The sequence below is a fragment of the Drosophila mojavensis genome, unplaced genomic scaffold, assembly GCF_018153725.1.
Source record: "Drosophila mojavensis isolate 15081-1352.22 unplaced genomic scaffold, ASM1815372v1 contig_277, whole genome shotgun sequence".
NCBI classification, from domain to species: Eukaryota; Metazoa; Arthropoda; class Insecta; order Diptera; family Drosophilidae; genus Drosophila; species Drosophila mojavensis.
The window spans coordinates 1,845,374-1,861,854 of record NW_025318822.1 but is presented as its reverse complement, the minus strand read 5'-3'; the positions used below and the strand labels follow the sequence as shown (position 1 = coordinate 1,861,854).

The 16,481-nt window shown below is 36.1% G+C and overlaps 1 long non-coding RNA gene across 1 annotated transcript in view; it reads right to left on the bottom strand.

The window, feature by feature from the left end:
- Window positions 1-382: 382 nt before the first annotated feature.
- The window catches only part of LOC122757055, a 42,385-nt gene continuing 26,286 nt past the window's right edge, over window positions 383-16,481 (bottom strand). Inside the window, exon 3 of the long non-coding RNA XR_006356954.1 lies at window positions 383-3,027. This is a non-coding gene — a long non-coding RNA (uncharacterized LOC122757055). The remainder of the gene's footprint in view (window positions 3,028-16,481) is intronic.

Genomic DNA, 16,481 nt, shown 5'->3' with positions numbered 1-16,481 from the left:
AATAGAGAATATCTAAATATAGTCAAGTATTCGGGTTGCAATTTATATTTATATTTATATTATATTTAAACATATATTTAATTTATGCGTATAATGAATTTTCCTTTTTCCCAAGCAGATGAAATGAAGCATTTAGCCTAATGATTTACCAAAAGCTATATCTACTGATCGAATTTGTTCGTTGGCTGACGTTCATCTATAAAATATGTTGAACTTTTTTTTTTTTTTTTTTTTTTTTTTTTTTTGTCAAGAATATATTAAAAATTTAGATTCGATTTTTATGTGTTTGTTTTTTATTTATTTTTTTATTTACATTGAATTGCTTTAACATTTATTTGCAAAATTAGATATTGTGCTTAAAAAAATTTTTTTTTATAAATTATAAAAGTTCAATTGTAGCTTACAAATTATTTAAATTATGAATTTATAACATGACCAAATATATTATAGTTATTTTAAAAGATTAGAAAGCTTGTCACAGATAACTGAAAATTTAATTTTAATTTATAAACATTTATGAAATGAATTCAGTTTTTCCATCCTATACTAATTTTTAAAAATTAAATTTATACTGAGTCACCCTATTGACGAGCATTTGGGCTCTTCACACATGTGCCAGACATACATGGAGTTATCCAGTTATCCTTTCTGTCGCCTGCCTATCGTCTGGCCTAGGCTGTCTGCCAAGGCAGGCAACTCAATCGCAGCTGCTGGGCGCTCAGGCGTGTGTCTTATAGCTGACAGCTATGAACACTGGGCAAACTTACATACACACACACAGCCACACACATAGACATCTACAGGGGCGGCCTTTGGCTTACATTTTAAGTGTCTGAGGCCTCAATTGCTTTACTGGCTTTTCGACTAGCAACGAGCGAGGTTGACGATGGCGTCTGTTGGTGTTCATGCTGGTGCTGGGGCTGTTGCTGGGGCTGGTCCACTTAACTGCATCGGGCCAACGAGATTGCGAGTCAACATACTTGGCTTGGCTGCGTCCTGCTGCTGGTCCTTTTGTTGCACATTTTATCTGCGCTTTTACGTTCAATTCAATATAATGACTCCCCTATGCATAAAGCGGTCGATGCCGTAGAAGAAATGGGCGGCTGGGCTGGCTTTGAATGGGCTCGGCACAAACTGGACTGGGCTGGACTGGGCTGGACTGGCCTAGACTGGCCTGGCCAGGTCGGACTTGGGCTTCGGCTTGGGCTGAGCTGAACTGAACTGAACTGGATTGTCTGGCTGAGCAGGCGCATACTTTTTATGGCGCCACCGAGCAGCCAGCCAACTTAAGGGGACGATTTTAATTTGTATTCGTTTGCTTTCATTTCAGGTCCGTGTGGGGCTTCAGCTGGGCATTGTTGTTGTTGTGGTTGTTGTTGCTGCTGCTGCTTGCCTATATTTAATCGTTTTTGCAATTTTTCGAGATTTCTCCTGTAGCTTGCGTTTGGGTTTGCTTTGCTGCAGCCGGCGGCATTGGCTCTGTCTGTGGCCCTGGCTCCAGCAAAGTTGTGCAAATTGTTAAGTCGGCTATAAATTTGACTTGTACTCGGGTCGAGTTGCTTCTTTTTTGGGTAACCAGTGAGGCTATTTGCATAATGGTTTATAGAAAAGACAAAGCCAGGCTGGCAGGTTGCCTGGCTAGTGGACTGCCTGCCCTACAGCATAATGGGACAGCTTCGGTTGCACGTTTGCAGTGCTGTGGTCGGACCGACCGTCGAGAGTTCTTCCATGCCCAACACTCCAGTTAGCCCAGCTTCATCTAAGCGCAGCAAAAAGTGAGCTTTAAAAGCATTTTCTTTTGCCTGCTGCAAGTTAAAACCATCAACCACTTAAAATAAATTAAGGCGACGCCATTTTACTTTAGCCCAGCAACAAACAACCCCTCAGCCAAGCAGCCAACGAGCTGGCAACAGAGCTCTCACACACACACATACAAACACCCAGGCGAACAGACAAGGACAAACCCTTTGGCTGGCCAAGAAGCTGCTTGCTTCCTGCAGTTGGCCATTGCTCTGGTTTTTTTCCCTTTGCTTTTATTTGTTCTTGCTTACTTACATATATATATATGTGTGTATATATATAAATGTAGGTATAGGTATATAAAATATATACGAGTATACGGTGCTCGCTTGTGCTATTAGTTTAGCTGGCTGCTGGCAGAGTGGGAGCGATGCTCTGTGCTCTGGGCGTCTGCTGTCAAGTACAGTTTCGTATTCTTCTGCTTAAGCATAACGAATGTCCTTTTTCCATTTGCCAGCATTGCTGCCACGGCTGACTGCCGTGCAATTCCCTTGGAAACGCTCGTCCTGGCTGGGTTTTTAGCAGGCAAAAGTAATTTTTTACTGTTAGTATAATAAATGCGAGTGCGAATGGAAGGCGGGCAGCAGTCCGCAGCTGCTGCAGCTGCCCAGGACGAGGGCGTTAAAAGTTTTTGCCATTTACTTGGCAGCTTCCCTTTGTTTTTTTTTTTTGGTATTTTTTGTTTTTGTTGTTGTTTTATTTTTGCATAGTGTGTGTGGTAAGGTTTGCTTGTACATGGCTCTGTGCATTTCTTCGGGGACCAGCGTGCGCTACCACATCATACATACTAGATAAGCACATATATAACTCCTTGTCCCGCTGCTTGAAAGACGCGCCGGGAACAGACTACATCCTCCGCTCCCCTGTGGCCAGCTGCCGAGTGCTGAAGCTGCAGCTGCGACTGGCGACTGGCAACTGGCAAGATAAAAAATTAGTTTGGCAAACAAGATGAATGCCTTTTGCTGATTAAAACAGTGCACAAAATGAGAAAAAAAAGTGAACAGCAAACAGCGCCAAGTCGAGTCCAGCATCCATTTTGCCTCTCGCTTCAACTAATGAAATAATTTACGTCATTTTGAAACCGTTTCGCCTGTGTAATGTCAAGGATATGCGCTTGTATTTGCACTATATATATTTCTCTTCTCGATATTGATACAGTACTTGAGCCTTATATACGTTATTGATTGCAGTGTTGCCTCCTTGGATACAGATAGATGTTGCAGCGCTCTGGAATGAGTAAGGAAAATTGATTTCTTTTACAATAAGTTAAATTCTCTAGATGCATATCCAATGTTTCTTATATGCATTATTTAATTAAGGATTGCTTGAAGAAATATTAAAATATTTCAGAGGTATACACAGTAACTACTGAGAAAATAAACAAAAAATAAATGTAGAAATTTAATTATTTTAAATTTATTTACTTGATTTAAGTACTTTCTCATGCACACTACAAAGCATATTTTACTAGTGGATCAAATTCAATACAATTAATAGCTAATAAATTCATTTCGAATAAGTAAATAAAAGCCTTTAGTCATTCAAAAGTAATATTGACTTAACAGCAGATATACAATATTTGCCAATCTATATTTATAAATTTTTGAGAAATATACTTTTATTTATCATCATCATAATCGTACATCAAATGAATGCCTCTATTAAATTATTATATTAAATTAATTAAACGTTTGCCGCAACTTTTTTTCATAGCAACCACTATATAGTATATTCCTTTAGTGAAATTAAACGAATCACCAATATTGAATTATGAATCGTTCAAAGGTCTGCCGATCATTGAGAGTGCCCGGTCAATTACTTTTGGCAAACGTAAATAATAATATATACCGCTGCCCGTGTGCGCATAATTAAGTATGGGCGGTTTTTTCGGGGCCAGGTGACCCATCGAACTTTGTGTGCCATTCGACATTAGCCATGAACGGAAGCTGGTAAATTTGATTTGCCATAAATAACAATTTAATTGAGTTATGGAACGGAAAAGCCACACAAAGCAACTGTTGCTTTCACCCGAGCAGTATCAGCATCAGCAACAGCAACAGCTGGCAGGAGGCGCATAGCGGGCTCGGCTCCGCCCTATCCAAACATACGGGCACTTGCCCGTCCAGCGGCGTACATTTAAATATGAATTAAACCAATTTCGAGTCGATTAATGTCGACGACTTTTCGTTTTCGTTTTCGGTCGCTCCAATCGCTTTCCTCGCTCTTTTTTTTTTTTTTTTTTTTCATTTCTGCACTGCAATTATATTTATTTTTGGCAGTACGCTTCATTTTATTTGTATTTCTTTTTACGTTTTATTTTGTTGTTTTTTTTGACACTCTCCGTCCACTTTCACTTTCGACAGCTGCAGCATCGGCATCAGCAGCAGCAGTGCCAGTGGATTGGGGCATGGTTCTGCCATCGAGCTGGGCACCGACCCGGCGCCCAGATGCAAGTGTGGCTTATTAATGCGTACATTGATGAAATACGCACTTATACTCACTCACACACACACATATACGCACACACACACACACACGCACACGCATTCAACTCATTCACTCGCATACTGACACATGCGTAATGCAGGCGATTTCTTTGTTTTGGTTGATTTTTTCGGCACCCAAATGAAAATTGCATATTATGTAAAGAGCGTGGCAAAAAAATAAAAATAAACTCACAAAAATAATTCTAGGTGAAGGACGAGGACATTGGGCGTAATGCTGATGCTGTTGCTGCTGCATTGTCCAACGTGGCGTATGCGCAATGTCTGATTTTTTTTGTTTGTTTGTATTTTTTCATTGTATTTTAAGCGTGGCCTTTGCTCGCCGGCTACAGTACTACAGAGTGGGTAGTGGCAACTGACGTTGTCATTGCGGCATCCGCGTCCCCATACATCATCACATGTGGCAGACGGTCCTGAGACAGGACAAACGAGCCGTTGTCCCGTGGCCCACGCTTCGACCGTTGCTCTCGTGTTTCATTAAGAGCAATAAACTGTGCATGCAAAAAAAAAAAAAAAAAAAAAAAAAAATTAAATTAAATTAAGTTCCCACCAGCTAGGGATGGGAGATAAATCTCAGCACTCTAATTGCTATTAATTGCAGTTATTCAATATAATGCACGCATTTGTCGCCAATTAAATGAGTTTTTTTTTTTTTTTTTTTTTTTGGAAGATTTCTATAGATTTTCGTGGAGTTAATTATTGTTTTTATAAATGTTTTTCTGTCTTTTATATTTAAAAATTATATTAAATCCGATATAAGAATATTTTTAGAATAAAAATTGTTTTTAAAATTTAAATCTTTAATTGATAAACAAATTTTGGATCTATCATACTATCATGTGTTTGAGAAATATTAAAGAATGCCCTGAAGGAACATTTATTATTGTAGTTGCTTCAAACTATTTAAATTTAGTTAAGGAATTTCGATTTATTTAATACAAATTCAAGTTTAATATATACCATATGTTAAACAATATAAACAAAAATAAGAAAGATATAGAGAACTTTATTAAATATATATGTCTTCTAAAGCTAGTGTGATGCTTATTTTAGGTGAATAATTACTGATTAAGCTTATGGGATCATTACTGCAATATAATATATTTAATTGCAAATGTACTCCACATGTTACCCATTAGTTTCGCTGTTAGTAGAGCCCAGGCAGATGAACGTGCCTCTTTCTATGGCTTACAGAAGGAGCTAGATATCTTCATTCGTTTCTCTGTCTAGCAGTACTTTCTCGCTCTCTTCGACAAGGGTTAAGATCACTCAAACCTATATTCATCGTCATTTTTTGTCATATCTAACTTGCAGCACGACGTTGCATACTTTACGGCTGACGATGAATTTATAACACTTCCCATATATTTGACTGTTGGGAGTTCCTTTTTATTTTCGCCCATTTCGCAACAGGCGAAAGTGTTTGCTCGCCTGTGTGTGTGTGTGTGCGTGTGAGTATGGGGGCGTGTACAAGAGGGGGTGTACGCGAGTTGGTTAATGCAGCTCATACACGTAATTGGCATTAAATGAAATGCCAAGCGAGCTCTTCACCTCGTCACGAAAAAGTGACCAGACCGCGACTGGGAGTTGCCCCTGAAACGTTCGCATGCCAGGAGTATTTTTATTTTTTAGTTTATTCTTTTTTCGGCAGTCACACACATACATACTGATACATATACATGTGCATGTGTTGCTGCTTATGATAATTGCCGGCTATCCTGCGTCCTTGCTACGTCTGCATGCAGCGGCACGTGGCATGCGTCGCGTTTTCGGCTGTTTGTTGTTGTTGCTCTCATTCATATATATTATTTTGTTGTCGTTTTTCTTTTTTTTTTTTGCTTATTGCATCGTTCATTGGCATTGTCAATGTCATTGCTGCCATTGAAGTTGTCTGTTTTTTATTTTTTATTTTTTATTTAATTGCAATTTGCTTTTGTTGGTTCGTGTCATTTGCGCTGCTGTTTAAGTGTTTTACTTTGCAGCACTTTTTTCTTTTCGTTGCTATTTTGTTTTTTATTTCAATTTTTTCGGCATTTTTATGATGTTTACATTATGACGTCATAACGACAAGTGTGTGTGTGTGTGCGGGGTGTGCAAACGTTGTCGCTGGTCGTTGGTCGAAAATCAGCTGTTTGGCCGATTTAATTAACATATTATCGATGGATATTGCCCACTTTTCAGCAGTTGAAAGCGATTCGAACGTGAATTTTTGATGATTCATATTGAAGCGAATGGTGTCAATGAAATCGATGCATAAAGCCAATAAAGGTCGAGAAATAATATGAATTAAAATTCAGAAAAAAATATGGATTACATTTGTATTAAAATTCCTATAATATTTTTTTCCGATTAACATTTATTTTTAATGCTGACTGGATTTTTGAGACATATATTTAAAATTTTAGATAAAATGTTATACAAAAAAATGATTTATAAATTCAAAATAATGTTTATAATATATGTTTATATATATCAATAAAGTCATAAGACCTTTCAACTTTCTGAAGTTTTCATATTAGCATATGCGATGGCTTATGACTAAAATGAAATAACATTAAATTAGTATTAAATAATATTTGCATCACACTAAATAGTGATAAATTGCATTTAATTTCAGTACCTTAAATAATGAAATTATTTTTATAGAAATGTAAAAAATGTAAAAAAAGTAAAAATCTCAATTAATTATAGTCTAGGTTTAACATGTGGCTACTAAGATTTGCTTTGTATCGAGTTAAAATATAACAAATATAAATAATACATTTAAAAAAGTAAAATAAAAATAAATAAATAAAAACTCTAATGAACTTAGCAGAGATAAAATATTTTGTATTTTAAATTCTTCTTTTAATAAATTCTCAAATTATATGCTTTTTCCTTTATCTCATTAATCAATTTCACTTTGGTTATTGCTTAGGCTAATTCTGAAAAATCTTGGGCTTCTCATTTAATTGCATTTATGCAGTATATGCTCAGAGCGATGATGCGTGTTTTAGCTAAACATTAAATTCTACGATACTAGAAAACATTTGGTAGTTATGTTCTTGCTATAGTTGATTATCCCATGCATTCTGCCCTGACCGAGCGCCCATTATATATATGGAAAATATTTAGTTGTATGTGTGTCTGTGTGTGTGTGTGTGTATGTGTTGTACTTCTATATATAGAGGTCGAAGTCTGTTGGGCTGCGTTGGCGTCAGTCGCATACATCAAGCGGAAAAATTATTTGACGTTTGGGTAAAATTGCGAAAATTTAACCAGCTGACGGGCGAGCGAGGCCCCAAAATTCCCGCACTTCAAAATGTGTTGAATTTCATTTTTCATTTTAATGAATTTTTGTTCTTGCCAGCCTCGCGCTGATGTTGATGTTGACGTTTTTTGTTGTTGTTGTTGTCGTTGTTGTTGCTGCTGTTGCTGTTTTTGTTTTTGTTGGTAGCCGTTGGATGGTGTACACACAAATTACCTTATTTAGTACACACTTGGCCGCATATAATATAATTTACTGTACATAGACCTTTTTATATAGCATATCTATATGTATGTTTATATATATATATATATATTTATATGTAAATACATGTGTACATTTATATGCATGTGTGTGGGCTTTGTGTTGCTATGGATGTTGTTTTTGCTGTTGTTATTGTTGGTGTATATAATTTACTCAACTGTTTTTGGTTTTTGTGGGCTGGCGGATTTTTCCTATGTGGCTTTTAATTTCTCTTTCCAAGCGCCGATAGCCACGGCTCTAACTGGTAGTTGCCATGCGTATGCCTGTGTGTGTGAGTGTGTGCCTGTATTATTGTGTGTGTTATGGTTTGTTTGCTAGTGTGTGGCTGCTTTGTGCGCCATGAAACTCCTGATTTGAACGTGCGCCCTACGCAAAAGCGGTGATTTCTTTGAGTTGATATTCTTATATGGCTGCACATTAAATACTGAAATTTAATTTATTTTTCATTTAATTAAATCAACGTGGTCCAGAGCAAAAATTGATATTAATAAACAAGATTGATTCAGTTTCGAGCAGCTTTGAGTAATATGTTGTGTGTTCTTTTCTTCTCTTTATTGATAGGATTAATAAAAGCTAAGAAAAGTTTGAACAAAAATCTGCAAAATTTAGACAAAGTTACATATATATTAAATTAATTAAATTAAATTACATATATAATAAAGCCATGCCTCTCCTCCTCCTCCTACTCTCATCCATCAGACAACATTGAAAGCTGTATATTTCACAGAAATGTAGATGGGCAAAAAAACGTCTTGTAGCCTTTCAATGAATATATTTAATTATTTCAATTGATGACTCCTCACTTTTATATAATAAAAATAAATCAGAAACTTTGTGACTTTTTTGTAGTGAATCGGATTGTAGCACTTTGGCTATTCGTTCAGCCTTTCACAGCATTTATCTTTTAGTCCAAGCTTTAGAGTTTAGCTTACACTAAAATTGGTAAAATTTTAAATTAACGATCCATTGGCGAGCGCAAATACAAAACACAACAGAGACGCACACACACGCATACAGACACAAAATGTGTGTGTGAGGGCTTTTTATGTAATGTCTGTAATTTGAGGTTGGCGAACGCAGTGCGCATTTTTAATGAATATACAGATATAATCATATACACACATACACATATATTCAACATTTTTCTGTACATATATATTTATATGTACAATAGCAGCAGTGGGCAAGTCTAACCGGTTCATATACTTCTAACAGGCATCTCTGTGCTCTGTTGAAAAATGTCGCTAGGCACGGACTCCTTTAGGGCTTTGTACTGAATGGCTGCAGCCTCAATTTGATTCAGCTGGCGATTGAGTAATTTTTGGGCTTTAATGCAGGTCTCGAAGCAAATTAAATTTTGGCAAGGAGCAGCTGCTGCTGGCTCGTTAGAAAACCCACCCCATTAGGCAGCGACTCGAACAAACCCTTAAAATGCCGCACACAAAATGAGGGTAAGTTTTTTGTGGTCAGCCATTTTGAATTTGTTATATTATATTTCTGAGCTGTTTCCCATCAAAGCGAAACTTTTTGTGCGATTCACTCAATTATTTTTGCAAAAAAAAAAAAAAAAAAAAAAAAAAAAAACATACAAATATATTTTATATATAAAAATAAATCTTGGGTTTTCGTCAACGCTCAACGCTTTGTGTATGAATTGTGCGTTTGGCAGTCACAGCAGCTGCATTTGCACAGATTCCTACGATATGCAAAGGAACATTAGCCTATCCAACGGCTATGAGCCAGCTTCTATAGCGCAGCCAGGCAGCTGCCAGGCAGATATATGAGGTGCGCGGCATGGTAATGCCATTGGAGTCGGAGCTAATGGCTTTTCCATTTGTCCAGCAACCAAAAAGAGACCGAGCAGCAAAGGACTTCGCGGTGCAACGGCCTGCTTTTCGTTGGTTTCACAATTTCAATTTCGATGGCAGTGGTGACCATTAAAGCTCTGAATATGAAATAATTGATATTTTGATATGGGCCGAACTCTACTCATCAACATGGATTTTACTCTTATTATTATATTTTATATGTTAAATTTTCTCTTTATATATAGCTAACGTCGAGACTTTTGATATATTGACCATTATGCGACTTTATTTATTTTTTTATTTTGCTATATTTAAAAAAATTATTTGAAAGCAATGCAAAATAGACTCGACAAATTTATCAATTATTATTAAAGTTTTTATATTAGCTTTGTTAATTTTATAACTTATCTGTTTTTTTTTATTTTTTGTTTTCTCTCTTTTTTTTTATAGCTATTTTGATAATCATTTTATATAAATATTTTATGTAAGTATAATCAATATCAGATGCAGGTGTCAGTCCACAAATATAGTCCTAATTTTTAATCAATTTATGTATATTCATATACGTTGCATTTGATTTATAGCAATATATAGTTTGAATGGCATGAATCATAACTTACTATCAATAAAAAAAAAAAAAAAAAACATATACATAGTTATTTGACTAATTACTGGGTTTATATGCTGCCGAAAATTAAAATGAAAATTCTTACCACGACACAGGAATTTTTTCATGAAACTATAGAGCGTTGATAAAGTGAACATTTTTTTATTATGAAATGTTTTTATGAAAAGAATATCTTTAATTTCAATCAACTTTATTAACAACTGACGCTAATTTATAATAAATAATATATAAAATCTAAAGCAATATAGAAGCTCAGCACTCATTTATCTCTTATTTTACCTATCTCACTTATCATATCACTTCATACTATAATATATTGAATGATTTACACGAGACATTGAGCTCTCTGTAAGATTCGATTGATAGGCTTTGATACCATAGCATATGGACGAAGCTTGCAAAGTGCAAAGTCAAGTCAAGGCGGCGCAAATAAGGAAATCGTATTAATGTTATTAATTAAAGAAGAAAACAGGTTTAATTGAAAGGCAAAAGGGAATGCAGTGTCTGCATTGGCGCACAGGGCAGTCCAGCGATGAGAGGACAATTAAAGGAGGATGCATGGGGCTGTCCTTTGTCTGCGGTCTGCTGGCGACACACATCAAAAGCAGCAACAGCAACGACTTCCAGACACAGATGCCCAGATATACACACGTGAACACCTACACACACACACACATACATATACGTATACATATATAAAAACACCCACACACACACTCAGACAACTGAGAAGAGGGGAGAGCTGCAGGAGCTCTTAGTCTTCACACCACGCACACAGAATTTAAATCATAAATCATGAGCTTTTCCTCCACAGCATTCTTCACTGCTTACGCTTCGCCGACACACGCCCCCTTTTCCGCGATTTTATTCGTTCTCTTTTTGTTCGTTTATCGCTCGTTTTTTTGTGCTTGATGCTGCTGTCGCTGCTGCATTTTATTTTTTCGCATTTTTCTTCGCCGCGCCGTCTGCGGCGTCGCTTCTGGGGCGCTTTTTAGTACGCACAAAAAGAGAAAAAGAGCCGCCATTTTGTTTTTTTCTTATTTTCTCATTTTCATTTTCGCTCGTTTCGCATATAGAAAATAAAATGCCGCAACATCCAGCAACAACAATGCGACATTGCAGCATACAGAAAATGCGATGATGAGGATGTCTCCGGGCTCATTTATTGTGCGCACCCGGATAGGTGGGGATGCCACATAGCGCTACCCATCCAACTTAAGCTCTATTGGGCATTAAGGGTATTCTCGGATTTTACATTTTGCTCTCCCGTTTCTGTTTGCGTTTTGTTTTGGGCATTTGCCAAAAGTTGTTGTTGGTCCTTAAATTATTCACGCGTTGCCATTGAGCGTCTCCCTGCTGCAGCTTTCCTCATGGCCGACCCCAAAAGCCTCCCTAACCGAGCCACTCCACCCACCCCCTCCAAAATCTTTCCTTTCACATTTGCCAGCAGGGGTCTGACATGAAAAATTTCGTAATTCAAAATTAACATTTAAGGATGACTTGGAGTTGCCGCCACACGACGTCCGGCGAGTTGTACTCGAGTGAAAAGGATGCAAGTCTGCGAATATGTGTGTGTGCGTGTTTATTTGTATGTGTGTGAACAAAATTAACGTAAAAAGAGAAAAACAGCAAAAAGAGCAACGAAATGAGTACAGTTCCGACAAAATGTAATTTTTACTTGTCTCTCGTTACAATTCCAATTTACGCAGCATTTGGAGATTGTTTGCTGAGTCGATGGAGAAATTGACACACATACATATGCACATAGATGAGTTGAGATGCGACCAAAACTGGGAGTATGCACGAAAAGTATTGTAATTGAATAGGGCTCACAGGAAATTCCAGCAAATTCGACAAATTGTTGCAAGCTGAAATGAATGAAGAAAATAAAAATCAATTTTGTGCTACAAACTTTGATGCGGCTTATGAATTTGAAAGGAAAAAGGAATTGGAATTATTGGGAGAGTGAATCTTATTCGATGAAGAAATTCGATTTAAGAATCTTGAATTAAGGAGCAAAAAGCGAGAGTATAAAAGGAGTCTTGAAATTGTGATATATATTTACTTGAGATGGAATATATATACAAAGGAATTGGAATTATTGGGAGAGTGAATCTTATTCGATGAAGAAATTCGATTTAAAAATCTTGAATTAAGGAGCAAAAAGCGAGAGTGTAATAGGAGACGTGAAATTGCGATATATATTTACTTGAGATGGAATATATATACAATATTTCATGTTATATATTTTCAAGTAACAAACACTTTTAAACATCCACTATATTTATTATATATATATATATATATATATATTGCATTTAGGACATTTAATAATATATATATATATATATATATATATATATATATATATATATTATTAAATGTCCTAAATGCAATGGTAGTGCTATGTTAGGATGAGGAGTTGTTGTGCATTTGCAGAGTGTATTGAAATGCGACCAACAATTTTGTATATTGAGAAAGGTATTTCTTTTTCTTGGCCAAATCAATAATTTAAACAAGTATATAAATATATAAAAAAAAAAAAAAAAAAAAAATATATATATATATATATATATATATATATATATATATATATATATATATATATATATATATATATATATATATATATATATATATATATAAATATAAATACAAATACAAATAAATAAATAAAGCAACATAACATATATAGCCCAATCGTTAAAGATGCATAAGAATCATAAATATTTACATGCATGTATATCTGTATATATTATATAATATACATATATACATATACATACGTATGTAATTTCCCTTACTTATACCAGTTTGACTGACTAACGTACTGTAATCTAATTATAAATTTGCAACAAGCTTAAACTTGTAAATAATATGGCAACTTGAAGTATAGATTATAGTAGTAGCATAAAGTTCTCTTTGACAGTTGTGTCATATATTCTTCATTTAATTTAATTTAATATTGTTTATAATATAAAGTAGAGATAGCATATTTATTTATGAAAATAAATTCGATCAGAGTTTGCATCAAAAATTTCAGTGAATGACTTCGATTGATTAGAATTGTGTCTCACTCGATATTCAGTCGTTGAGCTAATCAATAACTATTTGAATAATAAGCTCGCTCTCTTTCTCTATTTTCGTCCTCTCTCTCTCCCCCTCTCTCTCATCCCTCTTGCTCTGTCTGTCTTTTGCTTTCTCTTTTTGAGTTGGTTCTATCTGCGTTTGCATTTATGACCGCCACATGGCCAGGAAGCAAACAATTTACGCAATCTGCCATTGCCAAGTCGCCCACTTTGGGAGAGTTTCTCTTGGGCTTGTCTCTCACTCAACCCATAACAAACAACAACGACAGCAACAGCGACAACGAGAAAGAGCAGCAAATAAAAAGGTTGGAATAAAATAAAAGCAAAATGAAATCAAATAAAATGCGCGGTCCAAAAGTAAAGCAAGAAAACCTTGTCGCAACTCGGAGCAGAAACAACGGCCATAACGACGAACAGTGTAGATGGCGATGGAGACGAGGCTCTCACCAACACAGCCGACGACTCACACATATGCATACACCCACACACACACACACACACACGCACACATACAAATGCAAACAGACATAGATAGGCACGTGCAGAGATCCTGTCTCAGTTGGACGGCACTCGGCACTCGTTCTCCGTATCTCAGTATAGAAAAACGTTGCAAAAAGTTGCACCACTGTAGCCACTGTAGCCACCCAGTGGCAAAATTTATATATTTTTGTTCGTTTTTTCCACACTGAAATTGAGCATTTTTTGTCTTTTTTTAAGCTCCACCTACTTGCTGGCCTCGGATTGGTCGCTGCCGTCGTCGGCGTCGTTGCTCGTCGGCAGCGCAGCAGCAGCAGCTAGCCGAGCCAGCAACAACAACCGGAGCAAAAATAAGCTAAAAGGGGGAAAAAAGGCTAACTCGCCAGCAAAAAAAAGAACGCACATAGCTGCACGTATGTGTGTGCGTGTGTGTATGGGGGGTGTCGTTGCGTGTGTGTGTTTTTTGCTGTCTTTGATTTTGTGTTGTTTGCTTTTTCACATTTTATTTTTAACATTTATATTTTGTGTGCGTGTTTCGTGACTTTATATGTGCATATTAAAAGCAAACACAGACATATGAATATACATATAAGTATATATATATACATGTGTATATGCATATACATATATATAATAGTTAACAGCATTATGAAAAATGAAAACGTTCGCTTTGTCCACCTCTTTTGGCAAAGGAGCCCCCGCCATGGTCTAGTCGCCCAGTCTGCCCATAGACGCGTCTGCGGTTCTAGCCGAGTCTGTCTATACTCTGCATCTATTTCGATTTGGTTTGGATTCTGTTGCCGCTTGCAGTTTTTTCTCTATATTTCGGTTTGCTGTTGTTGTTTTTTTTTTTTTTTTTGCTCTGCTTTGCTTTGCTTTAGAATGCTTTCTCTGCTTCTCTTCTTTTGTTGGCATCGTGTCTGCCGCACTTGGTCACGTCGTATGCTGCTCGATGGTGTCCTGTTGCTGTGGCAGCAACTGCAACAACACGGCAGCTCGTGGTGGTAGTTGTTGAGTGTTTAGTAAGTGGTTTAGTAAACACATTTAGTTATTTGCCAACCGCCGACCGCATACACACACCCACACACCCGCACACCCGCAAGCCCACATATACACGTCCACACTATCATGCATATTTAGAATTCTCGGCTACGCACTGAGTGACGTCGAGCAACTGTCGAGCCTCGTCTCATTCCGTCTCGGCTAGTCCTTTGTGCCAGCTTAAAGGCCAGCAAAGTCCACTGACTCCATCAGAGCCGGAGCACTTAATAACACTTAGTGACACTCAATTATCACTGCAGCTCTTTGCTTAATTACTTGATGTACTTCTCTACACTCGCAGAATATGTGGATAGATCCGAGAATTACTTTGTTTTTAACTATAGAGCTATGCTGTATATACATTTGTGTCATATGCAATAAGCTAAGACAATTTATAAATAATTTTATAAATCTATAAATAATTCGGTTTATGTATTTTAATTGTCTGAGCTATTATACATTTTTTAGTTGAGGGTTTAATGTTTTTTTTATTTTATTTTTTTTTTGATTTTCATTTTCTTTATTTTTTTTTTATTTTATTTTTTTTTTATAGGGTGGAATTGCCAGAAGAAGGCTTAACATACCCCATAAATTTAAAATATTCTTCATCAGCAGACGAGCTAATCATAGAGCTAGAGATATGAAATATGAAATGTATACCCTGTATTCTATGCGAAGTACATTGTTTTCTTCGTAATTTGATGATATTAGCTTGTTTTATTGATGGTAATATTGAACATTAATGACAATTTCAAATTCAATAATGAATATCCAAAATTATAATTATATTTTTGAATTACATTCCTGCCCCTTTTTTTTTAGAGAATATTTCAAATACTCTTGTACTTACAATTACATACACCTGCATATAAATACTTCGTTCTGAAATTTTGGTTTAAAAAAGTGGATATAAAAGAAAAGTTATACAATTAAGTTGCTATGGTCCATCTACAGCCTAGGTGCAGTCTGTGCGTCAACTGCGCAGTAAGCAGAACACTTCCTTAGTGCGCGTATGTGTGTGTATGCAGGTGTTTTTTATCTGTGTATGTGAGGAGCATAGAGTACACTTAATTTTTTTTTATAATAATACAAACTAAGCCCGAAATTTTAAATTCTATATTATTGGAACATTGAATAAATTTCAACATGTTTTTATGTCTTTTTCGAATCGATTTGAAAACGTTTGTCTGATCATGAAGTAGAAGTTTTTATTCAATAAAACAAATATTTTTTTAATTTCCTATATCCTTTTTTGGAGTGTATGAGCATAGCATAAATACTCTCCCATTTCGCAGTTTTTGTTGACTAATTTTTTGTGGTCTTCGAAATGTAATTTGGTAACTTTTGCTTGCCACAGCAAATATATTCGCCAGTTTGTGCGAATGGACACGAAATGCCGTGTCTAACCAGAAGTTGGTCGACTGCCTGCAGAACGCCATTTGGATACGCCCACTTTATGCGCTAACTTGCAGTTTTCAGCCAACTTTTATTAGCTTTTCCGCTAATTGCTTCTAATTTAATTAAATTAAAACAAAACAACTAAAAAAAATTGCGACCCTCAGTCCGACTCCTGGCGCTGAGTTGGCACAAAACTTAACCATGTGTGTTTATGTATGTGAGCGT